This window comes from Rhineura floridana, chromosome 5 (genome assembly GCF_030035675.1).
Source record: "Rhineura floridana isolate rRhiFlo1 chromosome 5, rRhiFlo1.hap2, whole genome shotgun sequence".
Classification (NCBI taxonomy): domain Eukaryota; kingdom Metazoa; phylum Chordata; class Lepidosauria; order Squamata; family Rhineuridae; genus Rhineura; species Rhineura floridana.
In genome coordinates, this window is record NC_084484.1 from 34009915 (window position 1) to 34028208 (window position 18294).

Genomic DNA, 18294 nt, shown 5'->3' on the forward strand with positions numbered 1-18294 from the left:
AAGAGAAAGGGTGAGAATGAAGTAGTGAAAATGGAGTACCCATAAGAGATAGGAGGTTGTAGTATGCATGTGCGTGCATGCACGCACGCACATGTCAGATGCAATAAAACATCTTCTTGACACTGCATATTTTCCCCACAGATTCCCCCCACATTTTTTCCACATGTTTCTCCCCTTCCCCAGATCACAGATCATATCCATCTCCAGCGCCTGAAGCAAAAAAATCAGGGATCTGGGCCTTCCCAGAGGTGCCATGGTGCAAAAATATGAATCTGAGGAATGATCATTATAATTCTTGGGAGGGATCACAGCAAAACTTCCATCAAATTATATGTTGCTTCTGTGTCCACATATTTTATGTATTTATCTATTTATTTATTTATTATCTCACCCTTCCTCCCAGTAAGACCCCATGGTGGCAAACAAAAGCACTAAAAACACTTTAAAACATCGTAAAAACAGATTTTAACATATATTAAAACAAAACATCTTTAAAAACTTTTTAAAAAAAGGTTTAGAATCATAGAATCATAGAGTTGGAAGGGGCCTTGTAGGCCATCGAGTCCAACCCCCTGCTCACAGCAGGAAATCCACAGCTAGAGCATCTCCGGCAGACAGCCGCAGACAGATTTTAAAAAATCTTTAAAAAAAGGTTTAAAAACTTCTATTTTTAAAAAAAGGTTTAAAAACCTATTAAAAAGCAATTCCAACACAGACACAGACTGGGATAAGGTCTCTACTTAAAAGGCTTGTTGAAAGAGGAAGGTCTTCAGTAGGAGCCAAAAAGATAACAGAGATGGTGCCTGTCTAATATTTAAGGGGAGGAAACACATATGTGTTCTGTGAATTGTTGGTGGTTTTGTTCTCATCCCATGTAAAAATCAGGATGATATGAAGATCTGTGACTTTCATTTTGAGGTCTACCAATGTGTGCCTTAATTTGATGGTGGCTTTATGGGGAACCCTTATAAAATCAAGCAGATTCAAGAGGATGTGTTTGAATTCTACTAGATGTGGATTTTACACAGACTCGATGGGAAAGTATAAGTTTGTATCTCTTTGTGTGTTTTTCTTTTTGTCTTTCTCTGTCCCAGAGGGAGAGGGAAGGGGGTATGGGCCCAAAAGGTTTGACGACCCTTGCTCTGAGGTAATCTACAGAGGCTCAGAGGGTGACTACAAGAAGCATTTTTTATGGTGGCCCCCTTGCTATAGAATGCTCTCCGTAAGGAAGCCCACCTGGTACTCACATTGTCATCCTTTCAGCAACAGGTTAAGACTTTCTTGTTCTTCCAGGTCTTTTCATGTCTGGTTTTTAAGTTCCTGTTATACAGTAGACAGCTTTAACGTATACACTTGATAGCTGATTTAGTTCTGTATTTTATTATGCTGGTTTTGACTTTGGGTTTTTATGTGTTGTCTCTTAAATGTATTGTGATTTTATTGTAGTATGGTTTTAATAAGTTTTCTCTTTTTAATTGTATGATGCCTAGAGAATATATTTCATCAGGTGTCTCATGAACAAAATAAATAAATAAATATCAATTATGTGTTGAACGGACAAAGCAGGGGATTGTATGTGTTAGTGAGTTATCAGAGACACAATGGCTATATGATCAAGGCTGCATCAGGCTATTTTTGCTGTCCTATATAATTATCTTGTATTCAAGAGATACGTTCCCCAAACTGGTTTCAGTAACAAGCTGGGCTTGGGAGCACAATAAAGATATGATATTCTGATTAGCAAGCTAAGTGTGGGCTGGATGGAACAACTATCAGGTGGGATTCACAGTTGGCTACAGAACTGTACTCAAAGAGTGTATCAATCATTCCTTCTTAAAGTGGGGGGGTATCAAACAGAGTATCACAGGGCTCAGTCCTGGGCCCAGTGCCCTTCAACATTTTTATTAATGATCTGGATGAGGAGGTGCAAGGAATGCTTATCAAAATTGCAGATGATACATAATTGGGAGGGATAGCTAATACCCTAGAGCACAAAAACAAAATTCAAAGCGATCTTGATAGGCTGGAACATTGGGCTAAAAACAACAGAATGAAATTTAACAGGGATAAGGGCAGCGTTTTACACCTAGTAAAAAGAAATCAAATGCACAGTTATAAGATGGGAGATTGGCTCAGCAATACTATAGGTGAGAAGAATCTTGGAACAGTTATTGATCACAAGCTGAATATAAGGCAACAGTGCGATGTGACTGCAAAAAAGGCAAATGCTATTTTATGGTGCATGAAGAGAAGTATAGTTTCCAAATCACATGAAGTACTATTTCCCCTCTATTTGGCACTGGTTAGGCCTTATCTTAAGTACTCCATCCAGTTCTAGACACTGCACTTCTCAAACTCCCCCGCTCCACTGTCGCCCCCACCTCCCAATTGACCACTTGAAAATAGCTGGGGTTCTCAGTAGATCACTTAATAAATTTGTTTTTGTTCTAAAAATCAAAGTTCATACATAATTCATATTTTAATAATATTCATAGAATCATAGAGAATCATAGAATCATAGAGTTGGAAGGGGCCTTGTAGGCCATCGAGTCCAACCCCCTGCTCACAGCAGGAAATCCACAGCTAGAGCATCTCCCGCAGACAGCCATCCAGCCTCTGCTTGAAGACATCCAGCGAAGGGGATATCACCACCTCCCTAGGCAGTCGGTTCCATTGCCGAACTGCCCTTACTGTCAAGAAGTTCCTTCTAATGTCCAATCTGAATCTACGCTCCTGCAACTTAAAACTATTAGACCTAGTCCTACCCTCTGGGGCAGCAGTGAACAAATCTGTACCCTCCTCTATGTGACAGCCCTTCAGGTACTTAAAGAGTGTAATCATGTCGCCCCTCAGCCTTCTCTTCACCAGACTGAACATGCCAAGTTCCTTCAACCTTTCCTCATAAGACTTGTTCTCCATACCGGCTGTCATCCTCGTCGACCTCTTCTGAACCTGCTCTAACTTGTCTATATCTTTCTTAAAATGAGGCGCCCAGAACTGAACGCAGTATTCCAGATGAGGCCTGACTAATGCTGAATATAGTGGGACTATTACTTCCCTTGACCTGGAAACTATAGCTCTGTTTATGCATCCCAAAACCACGTTTGCCTTTTTTGCCGCAGCATCACACTGCTGGGTCATGTTCAACTTGCGATCCACTACAATTCCAAGGTCCTTCTCACACGCACTACTGCTAAGCCGGGTATTTCCCATCCTGTACCCATGCATTTTGTTTTTGTGGCCTAAATGCAGAATCCTGCATTTGTCTTTATTGAATATCATTTTATTAATTTCAGCCCAATTTTCTAGTCTATCCAGGTCCCTTTGGATTTTATTCCTGTTTTCCATTGTGTTAGCTATCCCTCCCAGTTTCATATCATCTGCAAACTTCATAAGGCTTCCCTCCACCCCATCATCTAAGTTATTGATAAAAATGTTGAAGAGTATCGGCCCCAGGACAGAACCCTGTGGCACTCCACTCGAAACCTCCTTCCAGTCCGAAGCAGAGCCACCGACGACCACTCTTTGAGTATGGTTTTCCAACCAGTTGTGAATCCACCTGACAGTATTTCCATGCAGTCCGCATTTGACGAGTTTGCTAATCAAAAGGTCATGGGGGACTTTGTCAAACGCTTTGCTGAAATCTAGATAGATGACATTGACAGCATTTCCACCATCTACTAAGCTAGTGACCCGATCAAAAAAAGATGAGATTAGTTTGACAGGATTTTTTCTTGACAAACCCATGCTGGCTCCTACTAATCACAGCACTGTCATCTAGATAGTTGCCAATGGACTCTTTTATTATCCGTTCTAATATCTTTCCTGGTTTTGAAGTCAGACTGACCGGCCTGTAATTCCCCGGATCTTCTTTTTTACCCTTTTTAAAGAGCGGGACAACGTTTGTTATAGGATTGGAAAGTTGGGATGGATGGTGTCTTTAGTCCCCCTTTCCAGCCTCTGATTTGGAATCTGCACAGGTGAAGTTGTAGCAAATAAACTTTCCCCACTAGTCCGACTAGTTCCTTTCATAGGCTAATAGGTTCAGTCACGTTTGTCAAGTGGCCCCCATTAACATGTGTAAGGATCTGGCCAGGAGAGCAATGTGTGCCACAGGACCTCTTTCAGGAGGTGTGGGTGGGTGGGTGGGTGTATATCATAAAGACACCATAGTCTCCGCTGACCTTCTTTCCAAGAAAACCAAACCCTGGGTACGTGCAGGAACCCCTGGGTAAGTGCACGAACCCCTGGAAGTCTCGTACCACTCTGAGATTGGGGTGCCTGCAACAATATTTTTTTCCCCTTCAGTGCCACGCATCATTGTCAAAGCTAGTGTCATATTATGAAAATAACAGGCCCTGAGCCAGCGCACTGTTTGGTCATTCAACCCTTGCTCAGAAAAAAGTAAATCAAGTGCAAGACGAAGTACATACATTTTTTTACTGTTCCACAAGTGTTCTCCCGACCACCTAAATCAAGGCCGCACCAATCATTTGAATACCACAGTTTGAGAGCCCTTGGAATATGGAACACACACTTTTCATACTCAAAGAAGTGTCTAAATGCCTTTAAAGAGGATAGACATTACTTAGGTCAGTTCCCAGAGCAAACTCAAATGGATAAATTACACAGGAAACTAGCACTTAGCTGGAGAATTCAATTGACAAATTCAACATTCTGTAACAAATGGTGCTTAAGAATAATTATGTACAAATGGGAATGAGCTGTGTACAGTACAAATACTGTTATTCTGCTATTCTGTTGCTTGCTATTGTCAGTATTTTAGCTGACTACAATTAACTGGTGAGCGTGGGAGGAGGCAAGGAGAGAAAACCCTTCCTAATTAACGATGTGTAAAAACCCTATGAAACGATATGGGGAAGTGCATGAAAACCAACTATTTGGAATGCAGGGTGTTTTATTTGAATTCATAATCTGCCTCCCTGTGAAATCTCTGGGCTTGCAATTATAACATTCAAAAGACACAATCTTCCTGCCCTGCCCTTCCCTGAGATAACAGGTTGTGTAGAAGCTCCTGCCACATATAGGAATGTTATACAGAATCAGTCTTAACTGATTTTAATATTGTATCTTTATATTGTTAAACTCTGTCCTGGGACTTTGTTGGGAAGAGCAGGTAAAAAAATCTAAATTGTCGTCATCAACACAACAACAACATATCAAGTTAGACGATGCAACGCTCTATCCTGCATTAAAGTTATCTCTGTCAGAAGTGCCCTCCCCACACAGAAGAGCATCAGTGCCTTATGATGCCAGAGACTGGGGTGTTGGCATGCAGGATAGGAGTAGGCCAGAGTGGGGAGGTTCGGCTGGCCTCCTCCCTGTCTCTTCTACTGTATTGTCACCCAGGGACATCATTTTGCCCATTCTCATCCCTGGTCATAAACACACACATAGGATGGCTTCAGCGGCTGTCTTGCCTGGTAGCAGCCGCTGCTGTTTCCACCTCCTCAGTGTGGTAGCAGCCATCTTTGTTTAGGGAAGAGGCTCCACCAAGGTATGCCAAATCAGGCACCAAGCAGGCGTTGCACCGAGTTTGCCTTTCCTGAAAAGGCATCGGCTTGCTGATAGATTTGTAGATTTGTATCAGAACAGGAAGGGCATTGGAGTGCCATCATGCCGCTGTCACTGAGTGGCAGGCAAGAAAGGAGCAGGGGCAGGGATTCCAGCCATGTACCATCGTATATGCTGGACTAGATGGACCTTGATCTGATCGATCATGACAGTTTTTATATTATCATGCATTTTCCAGAAAGAAATGGTCTACTTCATGTAACACCGAAATAGTATTCCTGTATCCTCTTAGTAAATATGTGACCACATACATAGTGGCTTGCTCTGACTGCCGGCCTATGTTCCAACTGTTATTAGGCAGCAGCCATTACATCAGGCTGCAGCAGAAGAGCGAAGAGACATGATGCAGGGCCACGAAATTGGCACAGCTGAGAGAGGAGTGATTTCTGCCTCCTCCTGACTTAGAATTTTTCCACCCCAGCTGACCATTAGGCGAACTTGTGTGTACTTGTACCTGAGCTTGCTTCTTTCCTCCTCCCTCCCAATACATGTTTTTTTTTTTTGTCTTTTGTGTCATGTCTTTTGAGATTGTAAACCTGAGGGCAGGGACTGTGTTGTTTGTAGTGATCTGTAATCTGGGAGGAGGATTAAAATGCTTTAAACAACGATAATTAAAAGTGGAAAACCTGTCTCTGGGCAGTACCACCTCAGATTGTACCTGAGCACTTACATGAATGAATGTTCCTTCATTAAAAAAAAAACACCCCATCTAAAAAAACAAAACTAGATGCCAGGGAGAATAGCTTGCTCCCTGACATCTAGTTTTCTATGCAGAGAGAATTCTTTGCATGAAGTTTTCAGTTATGTGAGCTCTCAGGGCTCATCTACACGGTGGTTTAGTGTGTTTGGTGGCACTCACATCCCCTTTTAATTCACATGTTTCACATGATGTTACTGGCAAACAGAAGCTATCCCGCTGTTTTCCCCCTGTAAATCTGTACAAACCTAATTCTCTGATAATATGAAAAGGGAAGGAAAAAATGTCTTCACTCCTGTCTCTAGGGCTTGCAGACTGTGCTCCGATGCTTTTAGGTGGGTGTGTCAATCATTCCCCTCTCCATCTCCACTCCCTCTTTCTCCGTTCATTTCATTTCCTGAGCACTAAAGAGCAACTTCTGGCTGCTCTCCCTCGTTCTTCTGGAATTTTTATGTTGCTGCGAACAATGCCTTTTTTTCTCTTTTCCCCCTAACTTGTGTGCAAAAGCATAACACTGATCAAACAAAGATTTGTATTTCAGCTGCATTGTACCAGTGAAAATACAAATAATCGCACTTCTGGGTTGTTGTTGTTTTTAAATGAAACCAATTGGTAGAACAAACTGAGCTTATTTGGTTGCCAGGTAACCAGAGGGAGTGGAAATGTTAAATTAGAGGGTGTGGTCTTTAGGAAACTGTGTGACTGATCCTTCCCCTCAGTGTGAATAGAAAACATTGTGTCTGCAGCTGGCATTGAGCCCTTACTGTGGACATTGGAAATAGAAAAAGCAGATTAAAACAGCATCTTTAGTACGAAGTAATTCTCCCATGTGGATAAGCCCTAAGAGTCTGAAATGTAACACAGCATTATTTTTCCCCTAGTGACAAACCTATTTATTTATTTTATTTATTTATTGCATTTGTATACCGCCCCATAGCCGAAGGTCTCTGGGCGGTTTACAACAATTAAAAACATTAAAAACAAATATATAAATTTAAAAACAATTTTTTAAAAAAGCAATTTAAAAACACATGCCAAAATGCCTGGGAGGAGAGGAAAGTCTTGACCTGGTGCCGAAAAGATAACAGTGTTGGCGCCAGCCACACCTCGTCAAGGAGATGATTCCATAATTTGGGGGCCACCACTGAGAAGGCCCTCTCCCTTGTTGCCAGACTCCCAGCTTCCCTCCAAGTAGGCACCCGGAGGAGGGCCTTGGATGTTGAGCATAGTGTATGGGTGGGTTCATGTCAGGAGAGGTGTTCCATCAGGTATTGTGGTCCTAAGCCGTGTAAGGCTTTATAAGTTAAAACCAGCACCTTGAATCAAGCTTGGAAACATACAGGCAGCCAATGCAAGCAGACCAGAATCTGTTTTATATGTTCAAACCATCTGGTCCGTTACCAATCTGGCCACTGCATTTTGCATAAGCTGCAGTTTCCGAACCGTCTTCAAAGGCAGCCCCATGTAGAGCACATTGAAGTAATCTAACTTGGAGGATACCAGACCATGGACAACTGAAGCCAGGTTATCCCTGTCCAGATGGGGGTGTAGCTGGGCCACCAACCAAAGTTGGTAGAAGGCACTCTGTGCCACTGAAGCTACCTGAGTCTCAAGTGACAGAGATGGTTCTAGGGGAACCCCGAAGCTACAAACCTGCTCCTTCAGGGGGAGTGCAACGCTATCCAGGACAGGTTGGATATTCACATATTAGCAGCATCTCAGTCTTGTTTGGATTGAGCCTCGGTTTATTAGCCCTCATCCAGTCCATTGTCGCAGGCAGACACTGGTTCAGCACATTGACAGCCTCACCTGAAGAAGATGAAAAGGAGAAACAGAGTTGCATGTCATTAGCATACTGATGGCAACACACTCCAAAGCTCTGGATGACAGCACCCAACAGTTTCATGTAAATGTTGAACAGCACGGGGGACAGAACCTAGGGTTGGACTTTGGAGCTAAAGGTCAGGTCTCCCCCAAATGATCATCCAGAGAATGGCATATGATGAAGGCAGTGGTGAACAATCCTTACATCAGTACCTAGGCCATGTCAAAGCTAGAGATGGGGGTACACAGCTGTTTCAGTCTGGCTTGCACTCAGTCATAGGTCTGTCTGTCCCATCAGAGTTCCTGTAATCTGTTGAAATTCATTAAAAATCAGCCATGTTCACAGAGTACCTGTAATCCTATTACTTACCTTGCCCCATACTCTGACCGTCATCTTCTGCAGTTTAAAAGTTAAAAAAATGCCTGGCTGATTTTTAATTAATTTAAGAAATTTTGCATTGAACTGAATGATAGTGTTGGGCATGCTCAGTAAGAACCAACTGTCAGTGTTCTAAAAGCCAGACTCAACAGCTGTTTGGCTTGGCTAATCAGGGGGCCACACCCACACCAGACTTTGATTTCACTTGAGACAGTCATGGCTTTCTCCAAAGAATCCTGGGAAGTGCAGTTTGTGAAGGGTGCTGAGAGCTGAGTTCCAGTGGTCAGACTGTTTAACAGTCAGCCACTCTGATTGAAGGCCTGTGAGGGGAACAGGGCATCTCCTAGCAACTCTCAGCACCCTTCACTAACTACACTTCCCAGAATTCTTTGAGAGAAGCCATGACTGTCCAAAGTGAAATAAAGGCCTGGTGTGGATGTGGCCAGGGACAGCTTTGGTTTAAATTTGGGTGGGAGGCTACATGTGCCTTTTGTAGAATAAAAAGGTGGGGGGAAAGCTGAAAAGCATGATACTGTTCACAATGTTTTCCCTTTGCAAAGGAAAGGCTCTTCCCTCTGCCCAGTGCCCACCCACCCAATCTCCTCCCTTCCCCTCGTCCTCTCCTCCCTGCTCCTCCCCCAGGTCAATGTTGGACTATGACCTGGGAGACCAGGGTTCGAATCCCCACACAGCCATGAAGCTCACTGGGTGACTTTGGGCCAGTCACTGCCTCTCAGCCTCAGAGGAAGGCAATAGTAAAACCAGCTCTGAATACCATTTACCATGAAAACCCTATTCATAGGGTCGCCATAAGTCAGAATCGACTTGAAGGCAGTCCATTTCCATTTTCAAACATGATTGCACAGAAATAAATCCCACTGAACTCAAAAAGTATGCAAATTATCAAACCCACCCTCCTTTCTCCTCCCTTCTATCCCCTCCCTCTTGTCCCTTCCCTTCATCTTCCTTTCCCCCCCTCCAATCGTCTTCTTCCCCTTCCCCCTCCTCCTTCTCCATGGTCAGATTTACCTATCCTAACCATGATTGCATATGAGTAAATCCCTTTGAAATCAATAAGTATGCAAATGATCAAACCTGCATTTCCCTTCTTCCCCTCTTCTCTCCCTTCCTCCTCCCCTCCCCTCTTCCTCCTCCCCTGCCCACTCCAGCCCTCCCTCCATCCCCCCGGTCAGTTTTACCTATCCTAAGCATGATTGCATGGGAGTAAATCCCACTGAACTCAATAAATATGCAAATAATCAAATCTGTCCTTCTCCTCCCCTTACCAAGTTCTTCCAAGCTACACAGCAAGTGGATTGGACTGTGAAAGACCAACCTAAATTGTGTTTGCATTTTGACAAATTTGTAGTGAGTACAATATCTCAGACAGGAGATCAGGTCTCCTGCTCCCCTGGTGCATTCACTATAGCTGCCCAAATTTCCTGCTTTTAAAGTTTGATAGAAATATCTGTGGGCTATAGGCACGTTCTTAAACCGCAAGGTTTTTTGCCTTTTAGTGAATTTCTTCTTTTTCTCTACCTGAAAAATGTGTTATTGTTTTCTACAATAAAATCACAGACTAGTAGAGTTTGAAGGGGCCTATAAGTTCATCAAGTCCATCTCCCTGCTCAGTTCAGGAATCCAAGTTAAAGCATACCCAACAGATGGTTGTACAGCTGCCTCTTGAATGCCACCAGTGTTGGAGAGCCCACCACCTCCCTAGGCAGTAGTGTAGCAGGATCCCTTCATGCCACGCCTCCTTGGCCAGCCACCTCCCCCTGCAACCTCTCTCTCTCTTTCCCCCTTACACACACACACACAACACACACACCATGGTTCGCCGGTGCTGCTGATCTGCCACCCCCTCAGGAGAAAGAAGTGGGGCTGTCACCAGCCTCACTCTCTCACTCACAGACCCCCACTTTGTTTCCTAACAGGTATGGCAGGGCCATGGGAGGGATAAGGAGGAGGAAGGAGAGGAGGAAGTGCCGCCCCCACCTAAGCCGAGCCCTAGGTAATTGGTTCCATTGTCATATGGCTCTAAGGAAGTTTTTCCTCATGTTCCTCCGAAATCTGGCTTCCTGTAACTTGAGCCCATTATTCCATGTCCTGCACCCTGGGATGATCAAGAAGAGATCCTGGCCCTCCTGTGTGTAACAACCTTTCAAGTACTTGAAGAATGCTATAATTTCTCCATGCCAATTTCTCTTAGTTTCTTGTCATAGGGCTTTGTTTCCAGTCCCCTGATCATCCTTGTTGCCCACCTCTGAACCTGTTCCAGTTTGTCTGCATCCTTCTTAAATCACAATGTCCAGAACTGGATGCAGTACTTAAAATGAGTCCTAACCAGTGCCAAATAGAGGGGAACTATTACTTCACACAATTTAGAAACTATACTTTTGTTAATGCAGCCTAAAATAGCATTTCCCTTTTTTGCAGCTACATCACACTCTTGGCTCATACTCAACTTGTGATGAACCACAATTCCAAGATCCTTCTCACATGTAGTATCACTGTGCATTGGCTTCTTTTTCTTAGGTGTAGAACTTTGCACTTATCTCTGTTGTATTTCATTCTGTTGTTTTCAGCCCAATGTTCCAGACTATCAATATCACTTTGAATATTGTTTCTGTCTTCCAAAGTATTAACTATCCCTCCCAATTTTGTGTCATCTGCAAATTTGATAGCCATTCCCTGCACCTCCTCATCCAAGTCATTAACAAAAATGATGAAGAGGACTGAGGGCCTGTGGTACCCCACTCGTTATCTCCCTCCAGTTTGGGAAGGAACCATGAATAAACAGTCTTTGGGTATGATTCTGTAGCCAACGGTGCATTCCCAATAGTTGTTCTATCTATCCAAAAAAGACAAAATTGTGCTTATGTTTTTAGCAGCAGAAGCAAACACCATATTTTTTCTGTAGTCATGATAGTGGCATCTGTAGTAATGATGGTACTATGATTTAAGTGAATTTTTAAAATGTGAGCCTTCACATGCAGAGTATTTCTTCTTTACCAGGGTTGGCAAACTGGTTGGGTTTTGCTCTAACATCAAGATGGAAAAGCAGCTGTAAAGCATGGAATGGCAGAAAAGGATGGGGGTGGGAAAAATAGATGTTAACTGTGTGTTTCACAGGTGAAGCAATACACACAGCCATCTACAATGGTCACCCACATAAGACCATTAAGTCCAAAGTCAAAAATTACCTATCTATACCACTAGGCCATATTTTCAATGAAAAATACTCAAGCAAAGGTAGTGGGCAGCTCTCTTTTGCTATACTGAATTCTCATATTTCCAGTTTCTATCCCATTTTGAGAGCCCGTGTGGTGTAGTGGTTAGAGTATTGGACTACGACCTGGGAGACCAGGGTTTGAATCCCCACACAGCCTTGAAGCTCACTGGGTGACCTTGGGCCAGTCACTGCCTCTCAGCCTCAGAGGAAGGCAATGGTAAACCCCCTCTGAATACCACTTACCATGAAAACCCTATTCATAGGGTTGCCATAAGTCGGGATTGACTTGAAGGTGGTCCATTTCCATTTCTATCCTATTTCATCCCTTACCAAGGTATTAGACTATATTGCATTAAGCAGCATTGATGCTTTTCTGAAAGTAACACCAACCTACTTCATTTTGCTGATTTATTTGTCATTGTACCATATTCTCATTTCTGATTATTTATTTTTAATGCAGAGACTACTAATACTGATGATGATGATATACCCAAGTCTTACAGCTATGAATTAAGAAAAAACTGCAATCATCTCCTGGGCAGTCTAATTTGACTTGCTCCATGGGTGTAATTCAGTGGTGGGGAATCTTTGGCCTTCCAGATGTTGCTGGACTCTAACTCCCATCAGCTGCAGCCAATGGTCAGGGATGATGGAAATTGGAGTCCAGCACCATATGGAGGGCCAAAGGTTCCCCATCCCTCATGCAATTTAGTGTTTTGGTGATGATTTGTTTTACACAATGACTTGTAGGTACTGTATTATTCTGCATACTAGGGACATAGTTTCAGAACAGTAAATTTAGGGACTTGTGCTTGAGCTTGCTTTTTCTTTCTCTCTCCTGCTTCCTTTTGCTCTTGTGTCACGTCAGTTCTTTTTAGATTCTGAGCCTGAGGGCAGGGCATATCTTAGAACTGATTTTTGTCAGCCTTTTTTGCTAATGGGTGGGATATTAAACAATAGTTCAGCATGCATCATCCCAATGACTCAGCAGAAAGGCTATGCAGCCCAAGGTCTGAGGGTGACAGAAGAATAGCACACATATGTACACTCTGCAAAAATCAGGCATAAACTCCAAAACTACTGCAAGAAATTTGTTCATCTAATTCCCCAAGTGGTGGGCAAGGCTGATAAAAATGTCACCCTTCTAAGCCCCAGTGATGAATCATTCCAGCCAGCCTCACTATCAATAAAAAAGAACTGAAACAGGGAATTCCTCCAAGGTCCTGCCAGCAAATACCCAGAAAATCACAAGTGATGAGATTTCTCTGAAAGCACAAACTGAAGTTTTATCACTGAAGATTGTGTAATCACTACTAACAACTATATAATACAGATCACAATATAAAAATGAAAAAGAAATAGAATGTGGTATATCTGGATTCCTTGTATTATCCAGTACAGAATATCTTGCCATACACAATCAGGTGGTAGTAGTAGTACTAATAGTAGTAGTAGTAGTAATTCACTATCAATCAGGTATGCAGTATCAAGGAATAATTAACCAGGAATCCTGCACAATCAGGATCTTGATCACAGGGATATCCCTATGTGCATACACATACAGTGTCCCCTCTGCAGATGATGTGCTGAATGCACACATATGGAGAGTTGTCTGGAAGGCCCAAAACAACCTCATTGTACAACAGTGGTGCCACCACTGAAAAGGAAAGCTTCCTTGTAACCTCTTGCCTGATTTGAGTTAGTGGAAGCACTCAGAGAGGGGCCTCTGAAGCAAAAAGCTATTGCTCTCCAAGTTCGTCATACAATCAGGAAAACTTCTACATGACTGACACACACTCCTTACAGAAAGCGGCTTGGGAGGTCAGGTCATTGCCTGAGCAAGCAGGAGAACTACAACATCCCTCCAAGGTATACAAGTATCAGTATCCCCATGTTGCAAATGAGGGGCCAGCATTTTGTCTCAGGCCTCCTAATGAGTTCATAAAAGAGATGAGAGTTGAACTTCCTGGCTCACAGTTCAGTTACTTGACACTAACCTATGCTAGGAGTCTACTATTCCTAAATCTAATGACTGTTACTTACTTTTTGGACTAATATATATTGATATCAGTTTAGTTTCAGGAAAAAATCATATCAGAATTCATTATATTTGTTATAGTGTTTATGCTGTATTTTATGTATTATCTATTTTAATATTTTTGTGGTTTTTATTGTGAGCTGCCTTGAGTGCTCTCTCGTAGGGTAGAAGGGCGGGATAGAAATACCTTAAATAAATAGGACTTCCGGGAAGGGTGACTTAGCCTGTGCCTGCTTTTGAGACGGGCTCCTGCCTCAAAAGAAGCTTATTCAGATATATCAGTCAGTTTTTTCTTTTTTTTTTGACTGATTAAACTTCTCCCGGGTAGGGAGAAACGAAGAGATTAACCTCAAAGCCTATTTTTGTTGGGACGACCAGATCTCATTAATTTATGGGACGAGGTCCAGCCGACGAAGGTGGGACGGATTTTTAACAGCAAGCTCTATCTGATAAAGCGAACGTTCACCTTATCTTCTAAGAGAGAACGCACTAACAGGCAAGCACCCTTCTTTCTATATTTTTCTTTTACTTGACTTAAATTGTTGCTGTTTAAAAGAGATTTGCCAGATTGATCAGTTTTTGACATCTCACTGGGGAGCCATAACTTCTCTCTGCTACGCACTAATTAATAGCTTATCTCTGTTTTTGTTGCAAAAAGCTGTCCTGGATTTGCATTCTAAAGATATACACAGAAGAGGGATTTCTATTCCAGATTTTTATTTTGAAAAATATTATACTGTTTTGAGACTACTCTCTTTTTGGTCTATTTTATTTTGACGAATCTGTTTCTTGACGATTGCCATTAATTGTTTCGATCCTGGGAACTGCATTTTGTTTACTTAACTATTGGAGAGATAAGGCTGTCTGCTCTGTTTATACTGTGATGTCACCAAGTTTGGAGTATTAACCCAATTGTTGCTGAAATAAGAAGTGGTTTTCCTATATTTTTCTTTTAAAATGGCAATTAAGAAAGTGGCTGAAAATCTGGAAATAACTATGTTTCAGAAAATAATGGATGAGATTGAGATAATGAAAATTGAATTGAGTAAAATGAAGCAGGAGATTAAAGATATAAGGGTCCCTGTGAGAGAGGTGACCCTGGAAGGGGTCCCTGTGAGAGAGGAGACCCCGGAGATTGGAACAGGGGTCCCTGTGAGAGAGGTGACCCTGGAGACTGGAATAGGGGTCCCTGTGAGAGAGGAGATCCCGGAGATTGGAACCAACGTGGAACAGGAACAAGATTTGGAGTCTATGGACTTTAGAAATAAAATCTATTGTTTGGAACTCAATGTTATCTCTGAAGAAATGAATGAAGATTCTAGAGATAAAGTTATCAATGGCATGGATAATCTTCTGGACTGGAATGATGTGATGGAGCCCAATATAGAGAAAATCTATGGAATTAACTGCAGCCATGTGACAATGGAAAAACTTTTAAGAGATGACCCAGTGTATTTTGAAAAAAAGAACAGAGATATGATTTTACAGCAGTATTTCAGCAACCTATTCAGAATGGATGGCAAGAAAATATTTGGGATAGAGGTAATCCCCATCAGACTCTTACTATATGACTATGGCTTTGACAGCAAGATTATTATGGAATACTGATAATGGAAGATTGGATATTGAAATTACTGGACTTAACAAGACTACTGAAGATGGAAGATGGAAAATGGAACTAATAGAGATAATAGAACAATGGCTACTGAAATTATTGAACCTAACAGATTCTGATGTGATGGATTAATTGAAATGTTTATTTTGACTATGGTTATGACAATAAGATTATCATAATTAGTAATGAGATGGATTAATCGATATGCTTATCTGGAAAAAAAAATTGATAGATATATTTCTTAAAGAATTGAAACCTCTCTTTGACTTTTTGTGGAAAGAATAAAGTAATGTTTATGAGATTTGATGATTAAGTAAGATAACTACTGGAGGAAAGTGATTTTATAATATGACTTAAGAGACAGGATTGTTATATATTATAGACTTATAACTGATTTGATCTTTGACAAATGGGAAGTCAATATTTTACTCTTTATTTTTTATTTTTGTTTTTTTTTTCTTTTTTTCTTTTTGTTTAACTATTTTTGATTTTGTTTTTTGTCTTTGAATGTTTTATGATTTTGTCTTGTATGTTTTATGAAAATCTGAATAAAAAATTATTGAAAAAAAAAAAAAAGAAATACCTTAAATAAATAAATAATATGCAGGGCAATACTATGCATGTCTACTCAGAAGTAAGGCACACTAAATGCATAGAACTGCAAATCTCAGCCAGCTAAACAAACACAAACAGGTAGACCAAGAAATTGTACATTATTGTACTATCTACCCTGAATCAAAGAACAAACACATAGAGATCTTGTTTGCAAATAAAGTTGGTCCTAGTGATTTTGTAAAGAGTCTTGTCAAATCTTTTGCAGAATCATTGATTGTTGGGTGTGGTTTTGTTTTTTTGTTTTTTGTCAAATTGGGAGGTATTTGTCACATAAAGAGTTGTAAAATCTAGAAGCTGAAGGAGCAAAGCGTCTCAAATATTTCCATGGACTGCAAATAAGTGCATTTCAACCAGAGTTTCTTTTTCGTTTTCCTCTATTGTTTGACATTTTATGTTGGTATGACCTTTTGGTTAAACAGCAAAGTGACTTGCTTTGACTCAGCTCGACAAGAGAAGGTAATAACAAGCCTGAGTTACAGAGAATGGTCTGAGGGCATGATGTGGGTGCATTGTTAAAGCTAAGGAGGTCTCGCCCTAATCTGTGCCTGCAGAGGGGCTTCCCTTGTAAGAAATTTTCAAGACATATTGGTATATAAAAAGGGGAAACTACAACAAAATGTTGCAGTGTGATGTGCTCCTCTTTAATATTCCAGTCAGTCGACCATGAAGCATCCTCCGGGACATTCCATTCCATCCTGTCTCCCCGCTCCAAGAGTAAATTAATAATCTTTGGCCGCTACACATACTCAGTCCTCATTGGACTGTTTTGAGGGTTTCTTTCACTTATATTTTCTTCTCCCCATTTGTGCAAAATGGTGCTATTTTGGCTACATGAGGATCTACACTTACCTCTGAACTTCGGAAATAAAAGGATTCTCTCTCTCTCTCACACACACACACAAAATTTGGTGTCAATGGAATAGCTGTGTCAAACACAATTTTGATTCACTAATAGGCAAAAAACCTTGCGGTTTAAGAAAGTACCTATAGCCCACAGATATTGCTATCAAACTTTAAAAAGCAGGGAAATTGGGCAGCTACAGTGAATGCACCAGGCAAGCAGGAGACCTGACCTCCTCTCTGACATATTGTACTGTCCTACAAATTTGTCAAAATGCAAACACAATTTGGGTTGGTCTTTCACAGTCCTTCCTGTGTAGCTTGGAAGAATTTGGTAACATGTGCCTCTGAGCATATGGTGAGTGGTGGCAACACCTGCCGTCTCCAAACATGGAGAATTATATTTTTGTATGTTTGTTGGTATTCTTCTTACTTTGCTTCTTTCCTGTGTTACTAATGTTTCTACAGAGAATCTAAACTAGAATATCTTATTTCCCTCATTATTCATCCTAGAAATCTGTGTCAAATTTATTTTCATTAATTTCAAAGTCTTTTTATTGGTCAATGTCATATGATGGTGAATACAGCCTTTTGTGTTTCAAATTGGAGGTTATGTTCTATTTCTATTTTGGGTGCATTAACAGTGGAATCTGAAACTGCAGTTTGATGTAAAATCAGACTGATTCCAATATGTTGCTACTTCAGCAATGACTCTAGCTGTTGGAAAAAAGCGGATGCATGTTTTCAGCCTGCTATGTTTAAACCACTTTATTTAAGGCAAGGTGGGCACGATCAATTAAAAGTATAGAGAACACCCAGAATTTTGCTAGAATATATTTCACTTTCCACAGTTTTATCTTGTGCAAATTGAGACACTCCTGAGGTCGACTGGAGACTATTCTGCAGAAGTCAGTGCCATTATTCCACAGTTATGTTTGGAGATTTTAGTGTAAATTTTACAAAGTGTTGCTGTACTTGTGTTGTGTTATGTTGTTTTATTTCTAGGCCTCCTTTCGGCCAAATAGGCCCCCAAGGCGGCTTACACACAAATAAAAATACAAATACAAAATACAAATAAAAACAATACAATTTACCAAAAAAAAAAAAATCAAACTAACAAAATCCTAACATCTCTAAAAAAAAAAAAAACAGGAGCAGCAAACCAAAAGCATTCAGCTTCCTGGTAAAGGGCAGTCCCCAGAAAAAATGTCACTAAGAGCAGGGGTGGGGGCCAAAGCAGGCGGAAAAGCTTGCCCCTTCATGGTCCCAGCAGTCTCATCCCTGCAGCAGTACCTCTCAGTCTGCAGCTCCTCCTGATAAGGCCCAGGCAGAGGGGTGGGGCAAGGCGGGTAGAAAAGCTTACCCCTTGATGGTCCCAGCACAGTCTCATCCCTTCACATATTCATAGAAATAAAAGCAAAAGAAAATGATTTCCTATAGGAAATTTCACTAAAAT